Here is a 23,060-nt window from a genome sequence, read left to right as displayed (position 1 = left end):
GAGCAAGTGCCTCACACTCACCCTTTGTTCATATCCCGAAGAGTTCTCACAGTCTGTAGATCAGTCTTTCCATACCTACGACCCGAAACCTAAGCTGAGATTTTGTTTTCGGACAAATGTCCCCACAGCCCTGGCCCACACACCCTACAGGCTCAGGCCCTGGACCCAAACCTGAGGACTGTATCTGCCCTCTTCAAGGGAATTTTGCCCATTCCATTGGCCACAACCCTACTAATAGGATAAACTTCCAAAGTCCACAGGCCATCCCAGTAGTGTTGGCTGCCCAGGACAAACAGGGGCAATCTGAGCCCATCTGAGCACTTACCTGCACTTAGACCCGTAGACAAATGTCCCCAGAGGTAAATTGAAGCAAACAGGCCCCTAGACCCTAAACGAATCCGTTGCTTTGGTTTCCAGACTTCTCTCGTCAGCGGTCTGGATTCCAATACCAGCATGTTGCTGTTTCTTGAGGCACCGTTCAGAACAAATCTCGTCTCCACATGGGAAACTTACACGTTGGAGCTGTGCCGAACCCTCTGGTTAGGAGAACCCTTCAGGGCCCTGGTGCCACAGCCTCATTCCAAGGTCTCCATGGACACAAACCCACATAAGGACCCATCGGCAGGAGAGTCCATTTCAACTCAGCCCACTCCTGGCTTCTCCCCCAGATCCAGCAGATTTAACCTGTCTAGTCACTAGGAGACATTTGGAATGAGAGGCGGGCTGCCCATCCATCCATCCTTAGAACTCTGCTCAGAATCGTTCTGTATGGGAAGTCCTGGATCCAACCAACATGTCTCAATGGTCCCACAGAAGAATCTTTGTGGTTTGGATCATCTCACAACTCCCATCGTGGGAAAACCTCCATGGACTCGTGATCCCTGCCCCTCTTCATGAAGGGGCCATCAGGGACTGAAACTCCAACCTGAGTGTTCGTCTGATCCTCGCCCTGAGTTCAGATGCTGAGATCTCAATTCAGCTCTGCAGATTGTGCCTACCTTGCCCTCGCCCAGAAACCTAAGCCTAGCTTGTGTTCTCAGACTTCTGTCCTCACACTCCTGACCTACAAGACCTCCAGTTTGGCATTTCCAGAACTACAAATCAGCAATCTGCCGGCCCTCCAGAAGAAAAACATTGCCCTCTGGGGCTACTCAGAAACCCCAAATGAGGATCAACCTGTGCACAACTTGACTGTACCCCAATTATAAAGGCTGCCCTGTGCACTAATGCCCTTTCTGACACAGTCTGAGCCGGGATCTACCAACCCACACCCAATCAGCCTGGCCACACACTGAGCACATCGGACCCACCATGGCCTTAGGTGGTCATCTCTTCTCAACCTCGGTTTTCAGGCTTCAGAACCTAGACCTTATCTCCAGTCACTGTCCAGGGTTGAACATGATGCACAAATCATAACTCCTTACCCATGGCAAGAAACCTTCTGGTTTGCATGTTGTCCAACCTTTAGTGTAGTTGAAACCAGTGTGGCCCATGAGGCCCCGCCCATGTTTGAGGGCCATGTAGGTCACAAACATGCATTGTGACCCTCAGCATGAGCCCAGTCCTCAAGTAAGGCCTCTCAGTGACTGGACAAAGAGATGGTATATTGGGCTTGCCATTCCCCTAGGCACCAATTTTTAACCAGAGTTCGGGTTGGCCAGTCGCTCCTCCCCAGGGCTCTGCTCTGGAATGCCTCTTTTAGTGGGACATTTGAGGTAACAAAACTGAAAGGACTCCTCCAATCCCACAGATTGACCCAAAACAATTGGGATCGGGCCAAATGCACAGAGTGGAAGAATCGTCCATGGCCCATGAGGCCTCCCCGACGTTCCACAGCCATCATTGACACAAAATCCAGAGACAAAAGCCTGACCAAGTGCCTCACACTTGCTCTTTCTTTATATTCCGAAGAGTTCTCCTCACGGTCTGTAGATTGGTCCCGCCATACATACGTCCCCAAACTTAAGCCGAGTTTGTGTTTTCAGACTTCTGTCACCATAGTTCTGGCCCACACACCCTCCAGGATGGAGTCCCTGGAGCCACACATCAGGACTGTGCCTGCCCCCTCCACGGGAATTCTGCCCATTCCACTGTCCACAATCGTACAAATTAGGAGAACCCTCGAAAGTCCCTCAGGCCATCCCAATAATGTAGGCTTCCCGGGACAAACAAGCACGGTCTGACACCAGCTGAGCATCTATCTCCACTCATACCATAGATGGATGTCCCCAGAAAAGTAGATTGAACCGGACAGGTCCCTAGGCCCTAATCAGATCCATTGCTTTGGTTTCAGGGTATCTCTCCTCAGAGGCCTGATTTCCAATATCAGCATATGGGTGTTTCCTGAGGCTTGTTTGCTTGAGTGCTGTGAAGGCACAAACACACACTGGGACCCTCAGCGTGAGGCCTGTCCTCAAGTAAGGCCTTTCAGAGGTTGGACCAAGAGATGGCATATTGGACTTGCCCCCTAGGCCCCAATATTTCACCAGAGGTCGGGTTGTCCAGTCGCTCCTCACCAGGGCTCTGCTCTGGAATCCCTCTTTTGGTGGGATACCTGAGGTAACAAAACAGAAGTGTCTCATCCCATCCCACAGATTGACCCAAAACTCTTGGGAATGGGCCAAATACACAGAGAGGGAGACTTGTCCATGGCCCATGAGGCCTCCCTGACATTCCACGGCCACGGTTGACACAAAATCCAGAGACAAAAGCCTGAGCAAGTGCCTCACATGGGCCATTTTTTCATATCCCGAAGAGTTCTCCTCATGGTCTGTAGTTCGGGCCTGCCATGCCTACGTCTTCAAACCTAAGCTGAGTTTGTGTTTTCAGACTTCTGTCCCCACAGCCCTGACCCACACACCCTCCACCCTTGAGCCCTTGGAGCCACACCGCAAAACTGTGCCTTCCCTTTCCAAAGGAATTCTTCCCCAATCCTTTGGCCACAACCTTGCAAATTAAGAGAAACCTCCAAAATCACTGAGGCAATCCCAATAGTGTAGGCCGCCCAGCACAAACAAGGGCGATCTGACAACAGCTAAGCAAGAACCTCCATTCAGACCCGTAGACAGATGTCCACATAGAAAAAGATAAACTGGATAGGCCCCTAGGGACATCCCACTACTCTAAGCCACCCTGGACAAACAGGGACATTCTGACACAAGCTGAGCAACTACATCCATGCAGACATGCAGACAGATGTCCGCAGAGACAGAAGATTGAACCGGACAGTCAGCTAGGCTTAATTTGAACTCTTGCTTTGGTTTCCAGGTGTCTCTCCTCAGAGGCCTGGGTTCGAAAAACAGCATATGGGGCTTTCCTGAGGCACCAAACAGAACCTCTCTCATCTCCACATGGGGAGTTTTCTCATTGGAGCTTTATCAAATCCTTCAGCTAGGCGAATTCTGTAAGGGCCCTGAAACTCCAGCACATTCTAAGGTCTCCATGGACACAAACCCACATTACGACCCATCCTCAGGAAAGTCCATTTCAAATCAGCACCCTGGGTAGCTTGCCCCAGAGCCAGCAGATCAAACATGTCTTGTTGCAAATAGCCAATGTAAATGCGAGGTATGCTGTACAGGCATCCATCCTTTGAAACCTACTCTCCAGTCCTTCCATATGGGACATCCTTTTAGCCATGCAACAGGATTCGACTGTCCTGCAGAAGGAAACCTTGTGGTTTGGAGCAACTCACAAACTCAGTGTGGGACAACCTCCTTGGCCTCATGAAGCCCCCACTTAATGAAGGGGCAATCACGGACACAAACTCCAGCATCATCCAACCTCTGATCATCACCCTGAATCCAGATGCAGGAGATAACGATTCAGCCTCTGCAGAGTGGGCCTGCCATGCCCTTGACCCAAAACCTCACCCTAGCTTGTGTTTTCAGACTTCTATCCTCACACTTCTGGCTCAAAGCCCTCCCGATTGGGAATTCTGGGACCCCAACGAAGCACTCTATCTGCCCCCCAGAAGAAAAACATTGTCTATACCGTTGCCCAGAAACCCCAAATGAAAATCAACCTGTTTGGCCCTCGGCAACACCCCAAATGCATAGGCTACCCTATGCACTAATGCTCTGTCTTACATAGCCTGAGACCAGACCTTCCAACAGACACAGAGAGTTGGCTGCACACCCAACACATTGGACCCGCCACGACATTAGGCCATCATCCCTTACCAACCTGGGTTTTCAGGCACTGGAACCTAAACCTTATCTCCAAACCCTGCACAGGGGGGAACCTGACCCACAATTCAAAACTCCTCCTTCCCCATGGCAAGAAACCTTGCTGTTGGCAGTGAGTCAAACTGTCAGTGTAGGAGAAACCTGCATAGTCCATGAGGCCACACCCATGTTTGAGGGCCGCCTTGGGCACAAACACGCATTTTGACCTTCAGCGTGAGTCCCTTATTCAAATTACACCTCTCAGTGGCTAGACCAAGAGCCCACATATAGGGCTTGCCATGCCCATAGGCACCCAGGCCTAACCAGATGGCGGGTATTCCAGTTGTCAGTACCCACTGTTCTGCTCTAGAATCCCTCTACTTGGGGGACACCTGTGGCAGAAAACAGTACTCTTCCCTTCCCACAGAATGACCCCAAACGCTTGGGAGCTTGGCCAATCCCCAGAGAGGGAGACTCTCCCTTGGTCCATGAGGCAACCCCTACATTAAACGGCCTACATTAAACGGCCATTGTGTACACAACACCTAGAGACAAAAGCCTGAGCAACCGCTTCCCACCTGCCCTCCTTTCATATCCAGAGGAGCTCCCCTCACAGACGGGAGATCAGAAATGCCATAACCTTGGCCCCAAACCTGAGGCAAGTTTGTGTTTTCTGACATCTGTCCCCACAGCCCTGGCAAATACAGCCACCAGGTTGGGACCTCTGGAGCCATACCACAGGACTTTGCCTGCTGTCTCCTGGTATACTGTGCCCATTTCATTGGCCACAACCCTACAGACCAGGAGAAACCTCAAGGTCCCTGAGGACATCACACTACTGTAAGCCGCCCTGCACAAACAGGTGCATTCTGAAACAAGCTGAGCAACTACCTTCACACAGACATGCAGACCGTTGTCCACAGAGACAGATGATTGAACCAGACAGGCCCCTAGGCCCTAATCTGAACTCTTGCTTTGGTTTCCAGGTGTCACTCCTCAGAGGCCTGGGTTCGAAGACCAGCATATGGGACTTTCCTGAGGCACCAAACAATACCTCTCATCTCCACATGGGAAGCTTCCTTGTTGGAGCTTTGTCAAACCCTTCAGGTTGGAGAATCCTGCAGAGTCCCTGAGCCACCGCTACATTCCAAGGTCTACATGCCCATCAACCCCCATTATGACCCATCCTCAGGAGAGTCCATTCAACTCTGCCCTTTGGGTAGCTCGCCCTAGAGCCCGCAGATTGATCCTGCCTTATCCAGACCAAACAGTGGGAATTTGAGGTCGCATTTCCAGGCATCCATGCTTAGACCCCTGCTCTCGAGTCTTTCCGTATGGGGCATCCTGGAACCATCCAATAGGACTCAACTGTCCTGCAGAAGGAAACCTTGAGGTTTGGAGTAGCTTACAACTCCAATCGTAGGCAAACCTCCCTGGCCTCATGAAGCCCCCATCCCCTTCCGGTAAGGGCCATCATTTACACAAACTCTAGCCTCAGGCAATGTCTCATACTGCCATGACCTCAGGTGCAGGAGATCTCAATTCAGCCTCTGCAGAGTGGGCCTGCCGTGCCCTCGGCCCAAAACCTAATGCTTACTTGTGTTTTCAGACTTCCTTCCTCACACTCCTGGCAAACAAGCCATCTAGACTGGGAATTACAGAACCACAATGCAGCCCTCTGCCTGCCTACCAAAAGAAAAACGTTGCGTATGAGGCTCTCCAGAAACCCCAAATGAAGATCAACCTGCTCAGGTCTCAACTGGACCCCAATTGGATAGGATTCCCTGGGCACTAATGCTCTGTATGACACAGGCTGAGGCCAGACATGCCAACAGACAAGGAGATAGCTGGCTGCACACCCAACACATCGGACACGCCATGACCTTAGGCCATCATCTCTTCCCAACCTGGGTTTTCAGACATCTGAACCTAGACATTTTATCAAATCCCCACACAGTTGGGTACCTGAAGAACAAATCAGAACTCCTCCTTCCCCATGGCTGGAAGGCCTGTTGGCATGGAATCACACCTTCAGGGTAGGAGAAACTTTCATGGCCCCTGAGGCCACACCCAAAATTGAGTGTCACCATGGGCACAAATTCGCATTGTGACCCTCAACGTGAGCCCCACGTCGAAGTAAGACCTCTCAGGGCCTGGAACAAGAGTCCCTGTATGGGGCTTGCCAAGCCCCTATGCTCCCAATCCGCACCAGAGTTCTAGTTTTCCCGTCACCCATACCTGGGACTCTGCTCTGGAATCCCTCTCTTGAAGAGACACCTGAGCCAGACAACAGGACTCCAACCTTCCCACAAAGTGACCCCAAACTCTTGGCAGCTGGGCCAAATCTCTGGGGAGGGATACTCGTCCATACTCCCTGAGGCCACCCCTACAATCCATGGCTATCCTGGACACAACATCCAGAGAAAAAAGCCTAAGGGAACTCCTCCCATTTGCCCTTCTTTCATAAGCCAAGGAGCTCCCCTTTCGGTAAGTAGATCTGGCCTGCCATACCCTTGGCGCCACTCTTAAACTGAGTTTGTGTTTCCAGACTTCTGTGCCCACAGTCTGGACACACACAACCTCCAGGCTAGGGCCTCTGGAGCCACACCAAAAGACTGTGTCTGTCCTCTCCAAGTAAACTGTGTGCAATCCATTGACCACAACTCTACAGGTTAGGAAAACCCACCAAGGCCCTTGAGGCCATCCTGATAGTGTCGGCTGCCCTGGACTAAGAGGGGCACTCTGACACGAGCTGAGCAACTATCTCCACTTAGACCCTTAGACAGTGTCCCCAGAGACAGAAGATTGAAAAGGACAGGCCCCTAGGCCCTAATCTGAACCCTGGCTTTGGTTTCCAGGTGTCCCTCCTCAGAGGACTGGTTTCTAAGATCAGCATATGGGGATTTTCTGAAGCACCAGACCGAACCTTTCTCGTCTCCACATGGAAAGCTTTCTTCCTGGAGCTGTATCAAACCCTTTAGGCAGGCGAATTCTGCAGGGCCCCTGAAGCACCACCACATTACAAGGTCTCCATGGACTCAAACCCACATTATGACACATCATCAGGAGAGTCGTTTTCAACTCAGTCCCCTTGGAAGCTTGCCCCAGAGCGAGCAGATCAAACATGTTTTGTCGCTAATGGCCAATGGGAATGTGAGGCATACTGTACAGGGATCCATCCTTCGAACCCGGCTCTCCAGTCCTTCAGAATGAGACGTCCTGGAACCATCCAACAGGACTCAATTGTCCCGCAGAAGGAAACCTTGTGGTTTGGAGCAACCTCCAAACTCAGTGTGGGAAAAATTCCTTGGACTCATGAGGCACCCGCTTCATGAAGGTGCCATCATGGACACAAACCCCAGCCTCAGCCAACGTCTGATCCTCACCCTAACTTCTGATGCAGGAGATTTCTATTCAGCCTCTGCAAAGTGGGCCTGCCGTGCCCTTGGCTCCAAACCTAACCCCAGCTTGTGTTTTCAGACTTCTGTCCTCACACTCCTGGCCCACAAACCCTCCTGATTGGGAATTCTGGAGCTACAATGAACCACTCTGCTTGCCCCCAGAAGAAAACATTGTCTATGGCATTGCCCATAATCCCCAAATGTAAATCAACCTGCTCAGCCCTCGGCAACACCCCAATTGCATAGCTACCCTAAGCACTAATGTTCTGTCTTACATAGCCTGAGCCCAGACCTTCGACAGACAACGAGACAGTTGGTCGCACACCCAGCACATCGGACCCAACATGGTCTTGGGCCATTCATCCCTTCTCATTGACCTGTGTGTCTTCCTAGAGGTATGTTCTGAGGCTGTGTCAGACTGTGCATTTTTTACAGAGTGGCCTATGAAATTGGGGTGGGCTTAGGAGCCTTGCAGGTTTTCCTAACCTGGTGGGTTTGGGAAACTAAGACGGGCAGAGTTTCCTCCAGAGAGCAGAACCATTGATGTGGTGTGGTTCTGGAGGCCCCATCCTGGAGGGCATATGGGTCAGGACTTTGGGTCCAAAGTCTTCAGACACAAACTCGGGTAAGAGTTAGGGGCGAGGTGATGGCAGACCTGATCTGCAGGCCCTGATGGCAGCTTCTCGGGATTTGAAATTCTGACTGCTGGGAGGAAGGGTCATAGGTTTTTCTGTCTGATTTGTTTGTCTAAGATGGCCACGAAATGGAGAGGTGGCCTCATGGGTCCATGTGAGATTCTACCTCTCTGGGAATTCTGCCCGGCTCCCAAGAGTTTGGTGTCTTTCTAGGGGATTGGGGAGAATGCGGTTTTCTGTGTCAGGTGTCCCGTCCAAACAGGCATTCCAGAGATGGGTTCTGGGTCCGGGAGCCTGGATCATCCCAACAAGGCTTAGGATTTGGACCTAGGGGAATGACAGGCCCGCTCTATGTTCTCCTGGTACAGCTCCCGAGGGGGCTTGTTGGAAATGTTTCTCAGGCTGAGGGTCACAATGCCTGTTTGTGCCTAGATGCCCATGCTGAGTGGGCGTGGTCTCACGGGCCATGCACTTGGCTCTCACTCTGAGGGTTGGACAGCCATCTCAACATTCAGTTTTCCTGCCATGGGGAAGGAGGTGTACTTTTTTTTTTTTTTTTTTTTTGCTTCAGGGTCCCCCATGGATAGAAATTTGAGCTAAGTTCTGGGACAGGTACCTGAGTACCCAGGTTGCTTCGAGATGAGGTCCTCGGGCCAAGGCAGGACCCACCTGCAGGAAATGGGGCCCTCTATCTGGGTGGCTGGCAGGAGGTTGGGCTCGAGCTGTGTCAGACAAAGAATTCGTGCAGAGGGTGGCCTATGATATTGGGGTGCCGTTGACAGCTGTGCAACGGGATCCTCACATGAGGTTTCTGTGAAGACCCTTAGGGCACTTCTTCTTTCTGTTGATCAGGCATATGGCTGCATTATGGCTCCAGAATACCCAAGATGGAGGGCTTGCAGGCGAGGAGTGTGAGGACAGAAGTCTGAAAACACAAGCTACGGTTAAGCTCAGTGCCGAGCACATGGCCGTTCCAATGTACAGCAGTTGTTTCGAGATTTCAGGCACCAGAGCGAGGGTCAGATGTCTGCTCATGCTGGAGTTTGTATCCATGATGGCCAACGAATGGTGTGGTGGCCTCTAGAATTCTTGGAGGTTTTTCCAAGTTGGAGCTTGTGAGCTACTCCAAACATCAAGGTGTCCTACTGTGGGACAGGAGAAGTCCACTTACAGGGCTCCAGGGTCCCCCATATGGAAGATTCGATAGCAGAGCTCTCTGAATGAAGGCCTAGGAAGCCAAACTCACGTTACCATTGCAGCTGAGGAACAGGGCAGGCTTGATCCAATGACACTGATTCCAAGTTTCAAGTGATCTGCGTTGACGGAAGTTCTCAGTCTAACGGGTCCCAATGCTGCTTGGTGTCCAGGGAGACCTTAGAATGTAGTGGCAGTTCTCGGGCCATGCAGGATTCTTTATCCTGAGGATTAGACCCAGAACCTAGGAGCCAGGTTTTCTTCTCGGTACAGGAGGTGTTCTCTTGTATGGCTCACGGACCACATGTTGGACCATATGTTGAATTTCCAGAACAGGCCTCTGGGGGAAATACCTCAAAACCTAAGCTAGGGTTCTGATGAGGTTGTAGGAGCATGGCAGGCTCAATCCTCAGACTCAGTGCCATTGACCTGCATGTCATCCTGGAGATAGATGATGAGGCTGTGTGAAGCTGTGCATTTTATCCAGAGTGGCCTATGAAATTGGGGTGGACTCAGGGGCCTTGCAGATTTCTCCTAATCTGGACGTTTTTGGAAACTGAGATGGGCAGAGTTTCCTCGGGAGAGCAGGCCCAGTGATGTCGTGTGGTTCTCGAGGCCCCATCCTGTAAGGCATGTGGGTCAGGAATTTGAGACCAAAGGCTTTGGACACAAACTCAGGTTAGAGTTAGGGGCGAGGTGATGGCAGCCCTGATCTGCAGACCCTGAGAAAAGCTCCTCGGGATTTGAAATTCAGGTGACTGGGAGGGAGGAGCAAAGTCTTTTCTGTCTGGATTGTGTGTCTAGGATGGCCACAAAATGGAGGGTTGACCTCATGGGTCCACGGGATTTTCTTCCACTCTGGGGATTCTGCTTGGCACCCAAGAGTTTGATGTCTTTCTGGGGAAGAGGAAAATGCTGTTTTCCATCTCAGCGGTCCTGTCTAAACAGGGATTCCAGAGATGGGTTCTGGATCCAGGCACCTGGAAAACCCAACCAAGGCTTCGGTTTTGGGCCTAGGGGCATGAAAGGCCCTCTCTGTGGGATCTTGTTTCAGCTCCCAAGGGGGCTCTTTGGAAAGGGGTCTCATTCTGAGGGTCACAATGACTGTTTGTGCCTAGCTGCCCATCCTGTGTGGGCGTGGGCTCATGGGCCATGCACTTGGCTCCCACTCTGTGGGTTGGACAGCCATCTCAACATTCAGTTTTCTGGCCATGGGGAAGGAGGACTACTCTTTTATGCTTCAGGGTCCCCTATGGGCAGGAATTTGAGTTAAGTCTGGGAAAGGTACCTGAATACCCAGGTTGCTTTGATATGATGGCCTTGGGCCAAGACTGGACCCACCTGCAGGATATGGGGCCCACTATCTGGGTGGCTGAGAGGAGGTCGGGGATTGGGCTGTGTCAGACAGAGCATTTGTGCAGAGGTTGGCCTATTATATTGGGGTGCCATTGAGGGCCGTGCAGGAGGATCCTCATGTGGGTTTCTGCAAGACCCATAGGGCACTTCTTTCTGGTGGGCAGGCAGAAGGCTGCATTTTGGCTCCAGAAATCCCAATATGGAGGGCTTGCAGGCGAGGAGTGTGAGGACAGAATTTTGAAAATACAAGCCACGGATAAGCTCAGTGCCGAGCACATGGCCATTTTAATGTGCAGTGGTTGTTTCGAGATCCCCAGCACTGAATATGGGCAAGGGTCAGATGTCTGCTCACGCTGGAGTTTGTATCCATAATGGTCAACAAATTGTGGGGTGGTCTCAAGAATTCTTGGAGGTTTTACCAAGCAGGATCTTGTGAGCTGCTCCAAATAGCAAGGTGTCCTACTGCAGAACAGGGGAAGTCCACTTAGAGAGCTCCAGGATCTCCCATATGGAAAGATTTGATAGCAGAGCTCTCTGAATGGAGGCCTGGGAATCCCTAATATCATAGGCCACCACGGGCACTAAAACTCTGTCTGACATAGCCTAATCCACGACCCCCAGTCAGCCACCTAGACATTGGGCCCCATATCCTGCAGTTGGAACCTGCCATGGCCCGAAACTCTCATCTCTTCTCAACCTGGTTATTCAGGCACCTGTCCCCAGAACTTAGCTCAAATCCTTTCTTATGGGGGAACTGGAGACACAAGTGTTCTCCTCCTTCCTGATGGCAGGAAATATGGCCTGTGAAATGGGTGTCCAACCCTCAGAGTGGGACTCAGCTTCATGGGCCTTGAGACCACGGTCACTCATGGGAGACGCCCTGGGCACAAGAAGGCATTGTGGCCCTAAGTATGTGCCTGCTTTCAAAACAAAACAAAACAAAACAAAAAAACAAGACCAAAAAACCCTTGGTAACTGCACCAGGTGTCCTCATAGTGAGCCTACCAGAATGCTACGACCAAATCCTCTCCCTTGTTGGTGCTTTCCAGGCACCCAGATTCAGTTGTCTCCAGAATCTCTTTTTTTGGGTTCCCCTGAGAGTTAAAACAGCAGTCTTCCCTTCCCCCAGAGACTCCAAACTCTTGGGGTCTGGCCAGAATACCCAGAGATGAAGAATCTCCCATGGCCCCATAAAGCCACCCCTATATTTTGCTGCGGCCCTGGACACAGAATCCACACAAAATAGCCTGCACTACTGCCTCCCTGACACCTTAATTTCAGTACACTATGAGTTGCCCTCAGGGCCTGCCCTCGGCCCTCACCCTAACCCTAGTTCGTGATTGCAGATTTCTGTCCCAAAAGCCCTAAGCCACATGCCCTCCATGATGGGGCCTCTGGTGCAACAAGAGATGATTGTGCCTACCCTCGCTAAGGAGTCTCTACACTTCACTATTGCCCAAACACTGAAGATTAAGAGCAAAGTAAAAGCCCTGGAGCCCATGTCAATTTCAAAGGACACTCTGGACTGAAATGTGTCTTCTGACACACAATGAGCACCTGCCTGCAGGCAGCCATCCAAGTCAAAAGCCCTGAGTCAGAAGTTGAACTTGACATGCTCCTAGGACTTCATCGATACCCTATCTTAGATTTTCACCCTGACTACCCCAGCATTCTAATATCTCCATGGATAAAAATCGGCTTTGTGATCCAACAGCATGAAACTCCATGTCAATTCAAGCCAGAAGGAACTTTTTCCCAGAGCCACCATATTGAACCTGCCATGTTCATAAGCTACAATAGTCAATGGAGGTGTGCTTTCCAGGCAACCGTGTCGGAGAGCTCTGCTACCCAAACTTTCCATATGGGGTACGGTGGAGCAAAAAAAAAACCAGACTTTCCCTGTCCAGTAGAAGGAATCTTTGCTGTTTGGAGCATCTCACAAGCCCCAGCGTGGGAAATTCTCCATGGCCTCATGACACTACCGTCCATTTGGTTGTTATCATAAACACAAACTCCAGTATGAGAAAATATCTGGCATCTGCCCTTACTCAGGTGCTGGATATCTCGAATCAGCCAATACACACTGGAACTGCCTTCTGCCTGGCACTGAATTTAACCATAGCTTGTGTTGACAATTCTATCCTCACCTTCCTGGTTTACAACCCCTTTGATAGGGACTTCTGGAGCCACAACTCAGAATTCTGCATGCCCCACAGTAAGAAGAAGTGCCCGGCGAGACTGCCCAGAAACCGCACACGAGGATCCATCTGCATGGCCCTCGACGGCACCCTAATATCCTAGGCCGCCAAGAGCATTCAGGCTCTGTCTGATTGAGGTTGAGCCACAACCTCTAGTCTGGCATGTGGGCAGTGGGCCCCATAACCTGCTGATGAGACCTGCCTTGTCCCGAAGCTGTCACATCTACTCAACCTGGATAGTCAGGCATCTCTCCCCAGACTGTAGCTCAAATCCCTGAATATGAGGGAACTTGATGCACAAGAGTACTCCTCATTCCAGATGGCAGGAAACCTGGCTGTTGAGATGGGTGTCCAACCCTCATAATGGGAACAAGCTGCATGGACTGAGACCATGGCCACTATTGGTAGCTGCCCTGGGCACAAACAGAAATTGTGACCCTCAGCATGAGCCTGCTTTCAACAAACACCCTCGGTAGCTAGACCTGGAGACTGCCGAGCGTGCCTACAAGGTCCCTAGAACCAGATGCTCACCCTCATTCTTGTTTCATGGCACCCAGACCCCAAGACTCTATGGAATCCCACATTTGGGTATTCCCTGAGACAGAAAACAGCAGTCTTCCTTTCCACCAGAGACACCAAACTCTTAGGAGCTGAGCAGAATCCCCAGAGACGAAGAATCTCCCATGGCCTCATGAGCTCACTGCTACAATTTGTGACCGTCCTGGACATACAATCCCGACAGAAAAGCCTGCACTACTGCCTCTAAGAAACCGTGATTTCAGTACACTATGAAATGCCCTCAGGGCCTGCATATCAGGCCTGTGATCACCTCGGCCCCTACCCTAACCCTAGTTTGCATTTGCAGATTTCTGTCCTCAAAGCGCTGGCCCACATGCCCTCCAGGATGGGGCCTCTGGTGCAGCACCAGACCACTGTGCCTCCCCTCCCGAAGGAAAATCTTCCCTTCACTGTTACCCAAATCCTGAAGATAAGGAGCAATGTACAAAGCCCCTGAGACCACCTCAATTGTGAGGAAAACTCTGGACCAAAATGGGCATTCTGACAAACCATGAGCACCTGCCTCCATGCAGACATCCATATAAAAGGCCCTGAGTCAGAAGATTGAACCTGACATGGCCCTAGGACTTCATCCATACCATAGATTATATTTTTAAGCGCCTGTCCCCAGAGGCCTTTTCTCCAATAGCAACTTATATTCCAATATGTGGTCCGTGAGACACACAACAGAACCTCTCCTGTCCCCAGTAGGATAGCTTGCTCTTGGTAGCTATGTCCAAGACTCAGTGTAGGAGAATCCGGCATGGCCCCTGACCATGCCAACATTCTATCGTCTCCCTGGATACAAACCAGCATTATGATACAACAGCATGAAACTCCATGTCAACTCAGGCCACTTGGAACTTCACCCCAGAGTCACCGGAACAAGCAAGCCATGTTCCTCAGCTGCAATGGTCAATGGAGTTGTGTTTTCAGATATCCGTGAGGGAGAGCTCTGCTACACAATCTTTCCATATTGGGGACCCTGGAGCAAACAAACCAGACTCCACTGGTCCATTAAAAGTAAAGATTGCTGTTTGGGGCATCTCACAAGTCACAGCATGGGAAATCCTCCAAGCCTCATGACGCCACCCTTCCATTTGGCAGTCATCATAGACACAAACTCCAGTGTGAGCAAACATCTGATATCCACACTTACTCACGTGCTGGATATCTCGTATCAGCCGCCGCACACTGGAACTGCCTTCTGCTCGTCACTGCATTTAACCTTAGCGTGTGTTTACAATTCCATCCACACCCTGCTTTTGCCCACATCCTCTTGTTAGGAAATTCTTGAACCACAACACAGCATTCTTCGTGCCCCACAGAAGAAGTGCCTGGTGGGTCTTCCCAGAAACCCCACATTAGGATCCACCAGCATGGCCCTCGATGGAACCCTTATATCTTAGGTCGCCATGGGCACTGAGACCCACGACCTCCAGTCAGCCATGCAGACAGTGGGCCCCATATCCTGCAGGTGGGACCTGCTGTGGCCCGAAGCCGTCACATCTACTCCACCTGGATATTCAGGCTGTTCTCTCCCCAGAACATAGCTCAGATCCCTGACTATGGGGGAAAGTGAATCACAGGAGTACTCCTCCTTCCTGATCGCAGGACATCTGGCTCTTGAGATGGGTGTCCAATCCTCAGAGTGGAAACCAGCTGCATCGCTCATGAGACAATAGTCACTCATGGGAGCTGCCCTGGGCCCAAGCAGGCATTGTGACCCTCCGTGTGAGCCTGCTTTCAAACAAATCCCCTCGGTAGCAGGACCAGAACCCTGCAGAGCAGGCCTGCCAGGGCCCTAGGGCCAAAGACTCAACCCCGTTCATGTTTTCCAGGAGACCAGACCCAGAACCTGTCTCGGGAATCCCTCTTTTGGTGGTACCCTGAGATGGTAAACAGCAGTCTTCTTTTCCCACAGAGACACCAAACTCTTGGGAGCTGGGTAGAATCCCCTGAGATGAAGAATCTCTCATGGCTCTATGAACATGCCCATACATTTTGCAATCGTCCTGGACACACAATCCAAACAGAAAAGCTTGTGCTACTGCCTCCATGACTCCTTAATTTCAATACACTATGAGCTGTACTCAGGACCTGCAGATCGGGCCTGTGATCACCTCAGACCTCACCCTAATCCTAGTTTGCGTTTTCAGATTTCTGTCCCCAAAGCCAGGCCCACATGCCCTCTGGGATGGGGTCTCTGGAGCCACAGCAGACAAGTGTGCATACCTTCCCAAAGGAAAATCTGCCCTTCACTGTTGCCAAAACCCTGAAGATTAGGAGCAAAGTATAAAGACCCTGAGCCCACCTCAATTGAAAGAAAAACTTTGGACCCAAATGCACATTCTGACACACAATGAGGACCTCTTCCAGGCAGGCATCCAAGTCACAGGCCCTGAGTCAGAAGATTGAACCTGACATGCCTCTAGTACTTCATTTATACCCAAGCTTAGGTTTTTAGGAGCCTATCCCCATGGGCCTGTTACCCAATACCAACTTATATTCCAACATGTGGTCCCTGAGCCACACTACAGAACCCCTCCTGTCCCCAGAAGTATAAGTTGCTTTTGTTAGCTGTGTCCAAGACTCAGTGTAGGAGAACCCTGCATGGGCCCCTGACCACCCCAACATTCTAACGTCTACCTAGATACAAACCAGCACTGTGATCCAACAGCATGAAATTCATTGTCAACACAAGCCTCCTGGAACTTCGTCCCAGACGCACCAGATCGATCTTGCCATGTTCCTCAGCTGCAATGGTCAATGGAGTTGTGCTTTCCTGCCATCCATGCGGGATGGCTCTGCTACCCAAACTTCCCATATGGGGGACCCTGGTGCAAACAAACCAGACTCCCCCTGTCCAGCAGAAGGAAACTTTGCTGTTTGGATCATCTCTCATGCCCCACCATGGGAAATCCTACATGGCCTCAGGACACCACACCACCATTTGTTGGTCATCATAGACACAGACTCCAGTGTGAGCAAGCATCTGATATCTGCCCTTAGTCAGGTGCTGGATATCTCGAATGAGCCGCTGCACACTGGAACTGCCTACCGCGTGGCACTGAATTTAACTGCAGCTTGTGCTTAAAATTCCATCCTCACCCTCCTGGTCCTAAAATCCTTTTGATAGGTAATTCTGGAGCCACAACTCAGCATTCTGTCTACCCCACAGAAAGAAGTCATGCCTGGTGATTTTGCCCAGAAACCCCAAATGAGGATACACCTGCATGTCACTCGACGGCACACTAACATCATATGCTGCCATGGGCACTGAGGCTCTGTCTGACACAGCCTTAACCACGACCTCCAGAGAGCCATGCAGACAGCTGGTGGTAAATGCTGTGGCCCGAAGCTGTCATCTCTACTCAACCTGGGTATTCTGGCTTCTATCCGCAGACCATAGCTCAATCCCTGCCTATATGGGAACCTGAAGCACAGGAGTATTCCTCCTTTCCGATGGCAGGAAATCTGGCTGTTGAGATGGGTGGCCAACCCTCAGTGTGGGAACCAGCTGCATGGCCCATGAGAACACGGTCACTCATGGGAACCGCCTTGGGCACCAAAAGGCATTTTGACTCTCAGGTGAGCCTGCTTTCAAACAACACCCCTCGGTATCTGGACCAGGAGCCCGCAGAGTGGGCTTGCCAGGTTCCTAGGTCCAAATCCCCATTCTCGTTCTTATTTTCCAGGCACCCAGACCCAGGATCTGTATCTGGAAACCCTCTTGTGGGGGTCCCTGAGACGGAAACAACAGTCTTCCCTTCCCCCAGAGACCAAACTCTTGGGAGCTGGGTAGAATCTCCAGAGAATAAGAATCTCCCATGGCCCCATGAAGACACGCCTACATTTTGCGACTATCCTGGACACACAATCCAGACAGAAAAGCCTGTGCTACCGCCTCTATGACACCTTAATTTCGGTACACTATGAGCTTCACTCAGGACCTGCAGATCGGGTCTGTAACCACATCAGCCCTCACCCAAACCTTGTTCGTGTTTCCAGATTTCTGTCCTCAAAGCCCTGGCCCACATGCTTTCCAGGTTGGGGCCTCTGGTGCAACACTGGACGATTGTGACTACCCTCCTGAAAGAATGTCTATGCTTTACTGTTGCCCAATCCCTGAAGATTGGGAGCAAAGTACAAAGCCCCTGAGCACACCTTAATTTGGAAGAAAGCTGTGGACCCAAATGCACATTCTGACACAAAATGATATCCTGCGTCCTGGAAGACATACAAGTAAAAGGCCCTGAGTCAGAAGATTGAACCTGACATGTCCCTAGGACTTCACTGATACCCTAGCTTAGATTTTCAATCATCTGTTCCCAGAGGCCTCTTCCCCAATATCAACTTATATTCCAACATGTGGTTCCTGAGCAACAAAACAGAACCCCTCCTGTCTCCAGTAGGATAACTTACTCTTGGTAGCTATGTCCAAGACTCAGTGTAGGAGAATCCTACATGGCCCCTGACCACCCCAATGTTCAAACGTCTCCCTGGATACAAACCAGCATTTTGATCCAACAGCATGAAACTCCATGTCAACTCTGGCTGCTTAGAAATTTGCCCCAGAGCCACCAGAAAAAAACCTGCTATGTTCCTCAGCTGCAATGTTCAATGGAGTTCTGCTTTTTAGGCATCCATGCGGGAGAGCTCTCCTACAAAACTTTCCACATGGGGAACCCTGGATCAAAAAAACCAGAATACCTGGAGGAGGAGTCAAGGTGGCGGAGAAGTAGCAGGCTGAGACTACTTCAGCTACCAAGAAATCAGCTATATAGCTTATCTAAAGATTGCAAACACCTACAAATCCAATGGCAGATTGAAGAGAAGAAGAACAGAAATTCTAGAAAGAAAAAATCAACCACTTTCTGAAAGGTAGGACTGGCCGAGAAGTGAATCCAAAACGATAGGAAGATGGACCCTGGGGGGAGGGGCTGGCTCCCAGCAAGCGGCAGAGCAACGGAGCACAAAATCAGGACTTTTAAAAGTCTGCTCCGCTGAGGGACATCGCCCCAGAGGCTAATCCAGTGTGAAGCCCACGCGGGCTCAGTGTGGCCTCAGGTCCCCCAGGATCACAGAAGGATCGGGGGTGTCTGAGTGTCGCAGAGCTTACAGGTATTATAACAGGGAAGCCGGCTACAGAGACAGGGTTGGACATTTGAAAAGAACCCAAATACATGGAGACTAAACAGCATCCTTCTAAAGAATGAATGGGTCAACCAGGAAATTAAAGGAGAATTGAAAAAATTCATGGAAACAAATGATAATGAAAACACAACAGTTCAAAATCTGTGGGACACAACAAAGGCAATCCTGAGAAGAAAATATTTAGCTGTACAGCCTTTCTCAAGAAACAAGAAAGGGGGCGCCTGGGTGGCTCAGTGGGTTAAAGCCGCTGCCTTCAGCTCAGGTCATGATCTCAGGGTCCTGGGATCAAGTCCCGCATCGGGCTCTCTGCTCAGCAGGGAGCCTGCTTCCTCCTCTCTCTCTCTCTCTCTCTCTCTCTGCCTACTTGTGATCTCTCTCTGTCAAATAAATAAATAAAATATTTAAAAAAAAAGAAACAAGAAATGTCTCAGGTATACAACCTAACCCTACACTTAAAGGAACTGGGAAAGAACAAGAAAGAAAGCCTAAACCCAGCAGGAGAAGAGAAATCATAAAGATCAGTGCAGAAATCAATGAAATAGAAACAACAACCAAAACAAACAAACAAACAAACAAACAAAAACAATAACAAATCAACGAAACTAGGAGCTGGTTCTTTGAAAGAATTAATAATATTGATAAGCTCCTGGCCAGGCTTATCAAAAAGAAAAGTGAAAGGACCCAAATAAATAAAACCATGAATGAAAGAGAAGAGATCACAACTAACACCAAAGAAATACAGACAATTATAAGAACATACTATGAACAACTTTACACCAAGAAATTTGACAATCTGGAAGCATTCCTAGAGACATATAAACTACCACAACTGAACGAGGAAGAAATAGCCTGAATGGGCCCATAACCAGTATGGAGATTGAAATAGTCATCAAAAATCTCAAAACAAACAAAAGCCCAGGGCCAGACGGCTTCCCAGGGGGATTATACCAAACATTTAAAGAAGAAATAATTCCTATTCTCCTGAAACTGTTCCAAAAAATAGGAATGGAAGGAAAACATCCAAACTCATTTTATGAGGCCAGCATCACCTTGATCCCAAAACCAGTCAAGGATCCCATCAAAAAAGAGAACTACAGACCAGCATCCTTGATGAACACAGATGTAAAAATTCTCACCAAAATACTAGCAAATAGAATTCAACAGTACATTAAAAGGATTATTCACCACGACCAAGTGGGATTTATTCCAGGGATGCAAGGTTGGTTCAACATCCACAAATCAATGTAATACAACACATCAATAAAAGAAAGAAAAAGAAACATATGATACTCTCAATAGATGCTGAAAAAGCATTTGACAAATTACAGCATCCCTTCCTGATCAAACTCGTCAAAGTGTAGGGATAGAGGGCACATACCTCAAAATCATCAAAGCCATTTATGAAAAACCCACTGCAAATATCATCCTCAATGGAGAAAAATTGAAAGATTTTCCACTAAGGTCAGGAACACGGCAGGGATGTCCATTATCACCACTGCTATTCAACATAGTACTAGAATTCCTAGCCTCAGCAATCAGACAACAAAAGGAAATTAAAGGCATCCAAATCGGCAAAGAAGTCAAACTATCACTCTCTATAGATGATACGGTACTGTATGTGGAAAACCCAAAAGATTCCACTCCAAAACTGCTAGATCTTGTACAGGAATTCAGCAAAGTATCAGGATATAAAATCAATGCCCAGAAATCAGTTGCACATCTCTACGCCAACAACAAGATAGAAGAAAGAGACATTAAGGGGTCGATCCCATTTAAAATTGCACACAAAACCATAAGATACCTAGGAATAAACCTAACCAAAGAGGCAAAGAATCTATACTCTGAAAACTATAAAGTACTCATAAAAGAAATTGAGGAAAACACAAAGAATTGGAAAAATTTTCCATGCTCATGGATTGGAAGAATAAATATTGTAAAAATGTCTGTGCTACCTAAAGCAATCTACACATTTAATGCAATTCTTATCAAAGTAGCATCCATTTTTTTCAAAGAAATGGAACAAATAATCCTAAAATTTATATGGAACTAGAAAAGACCTCGAATAGCCAAAGGAATTTTGAAAAAGAAAGCCAAGGTTGGTGGCATCAAAATTCCAGACTTCAAGCTCTATTACAAAGCTGTCCTCATCAAGACAGCATGATATTGGCACAAAAACAGACACATACATCAATGTAACAGAATAGAGAGCCCAGAAATAGACCCTCATCTCTATGGTCAACTAATCTTCAACGAAGCAGGAAAGAATGTTCAATGGAAAAAAGACAGCCTCTTCAATAAATGGTGTTGGGAAAATTGGACATCCACATACAGAAAAATGCAATTTGACCATTTCCTTACACCACACATGAAAATAGACTTAAAATGGATGAAGGACCTCAATGTGAGAAAGGAATCCATCAAAATCTTTGATGAGAACACAGGCAGCAACCTCTTTGACCTCAGCCTCAGCAACATCTTCCTAGGAACATCACAAAAGGCAAGGGAAGCAAGGTCAAAAATGTACTCTTGGGATTTCATCAAGATCAAAAGCTTTTTCACAGCAAAGGAAACAGTTAACAAACCAAAAGACAACTGACAGAATGGGAGAAGATATTTGCAAATGACATATCAGATAAAGGGCTAGTGTCCAAAATCTATAAAGAACTTAGCAAACTCAACACCCAAAGAACAAATAATCCAATCAAGAAATGGACAGAGAACATGAACAGACATTTCGGAAAAGAAGACACCCAGATGGCCAACAGACACCTGAAAAAGTGCTCCATATAACTTGGCATCAGGGAAATACAAATCAAAGCCACAATGAGATATCACCTCATACCCATCAGAATGGCTAAAATCAACAAGTCAGGAAATGACAGATGTTGGCGATGATGTGGACAAAGGGGAACCCTCCTACACTGTTGGTGGGAATGCAAGCTGGTGCAACCACTCTGGAAAACAGCATGGAGGTTCCTCAAAATGTTGAAAATAGAACTACCCTATAACTCAGCAATTGCATTACTGCGTATTTACCCTAAAGATACAAACGTAGTGATCCGAAGGGGCACGTGCACCCGAGTGTTTATAGCAGCAATGTCCACAATAGCCAAACTATGGGAAGAACCTAGATGTCCATCAACAGATGAATGGCTAAAGAAGATGTGGTATATATACACAATGGAATACTATGAAGCCATCAAAAGAAATGAAATCTTGCCATTTGTGATGACGTGGATGGAACTAGAGGGTATTATGCTTAGCGAAATAAGTCAAGAGGAGAAAGACAACTATCATATGATCTCCCTGACATGAGGAAGTGGTGATGCAACATGGGGTGTTAAGGTGGTAGGAGAAGAATAAATGAAACCAGATGGGATTGGAAGGGAGAAAAACCATAAGTGTCTCTTAATCTCATAAAACAGAGGGTTGCTGGAGAGAGGGGGGTTGGGAGAAGAGGGGTGGGATTATGGACTTTGGGGAGGATATATGCTATGGTGAGTGCTGTGAAGTGTGAAAACCTGGCGATTCACATACCTGTATCCTGGGGGTTAAAAATATATTATATGTTTATAAAAAATTAAAAAAAAATTAAAAAAAAACAGAATTCCCCTGTCCAGTCAAGGAAACCTTGTTGTTTGGAACATCTCACAAGCCCCAGTGTGGGAAATCCTCCATGGCCTCGTGACGCCACCCCTCTATTTGGTGATCATTGTAGACACAAACTCCAGGGGTCCAGGATATCTCGAATCAGCCACTGCACACTGGAACTGCCTTCTGCTTGGAACTGAAAAACCGGACATTGTATTTACAATTCCATACTCAGCTTCCTGGTCAACAAACCCACTTGATAGAGAATTCTGCAGCCACGCTGCAGAATTCTGCATGCCCCACAGAAAGAAGTAGTGTCTGGTGCATCTGCCCAGAAAGCCCACATGAGGATCCACCAGCATGGCCCTCGAAGGCACCCTAATATCATAGGCTGCCATGGGCACTGAGGCTCTGTCTGACACAGCCTGAGCCACGACCTCCAGTCAGGCACGTAGACAGTGGGCATCATATCCTGCAGGTGGGACTTGCCATGGCTCAAATCTGTCACATCTACTCAATCTGGATATTTAGGCCTCTTTCCAAGATTGTAGTTCAAATCCCTGACTTTGTAGTAACCTGAAGCACAAGAGTACTCCCCTTCCCAATGGCAGGAATCCTGGCTTTTGAAATAGGTGTCCGACCCTCAGACTGGGAATCAGTTGCATGGCCCTTGAGACCACGGCCACTCATGGAAGCCACTCTGAAAACAAAATGGCATTGATACCCTCACCGTGAGACTGCTTTCAAACAAAACCCCGCGGTAGCTGGATCATGAGTCCACAGAGCGCGCCAGCCACCCTAGGG

This window comes from Neovison vison, chromosome 4 (genome assembly GCF_020171115.1).
Source record: "Neovison vison isolate M4711 chromosome 4, ASM_NN_V1, whole genome shotgun sequence".
NCBI classification, from domain to species: Eukaryota; Metazoa; Chordata; class Mammalia; order Carnivora; family Mustelidae; genus Neogale; species Neogale vison.
This window is presented reverse-complemented; position numbering follows the sequence as displayed.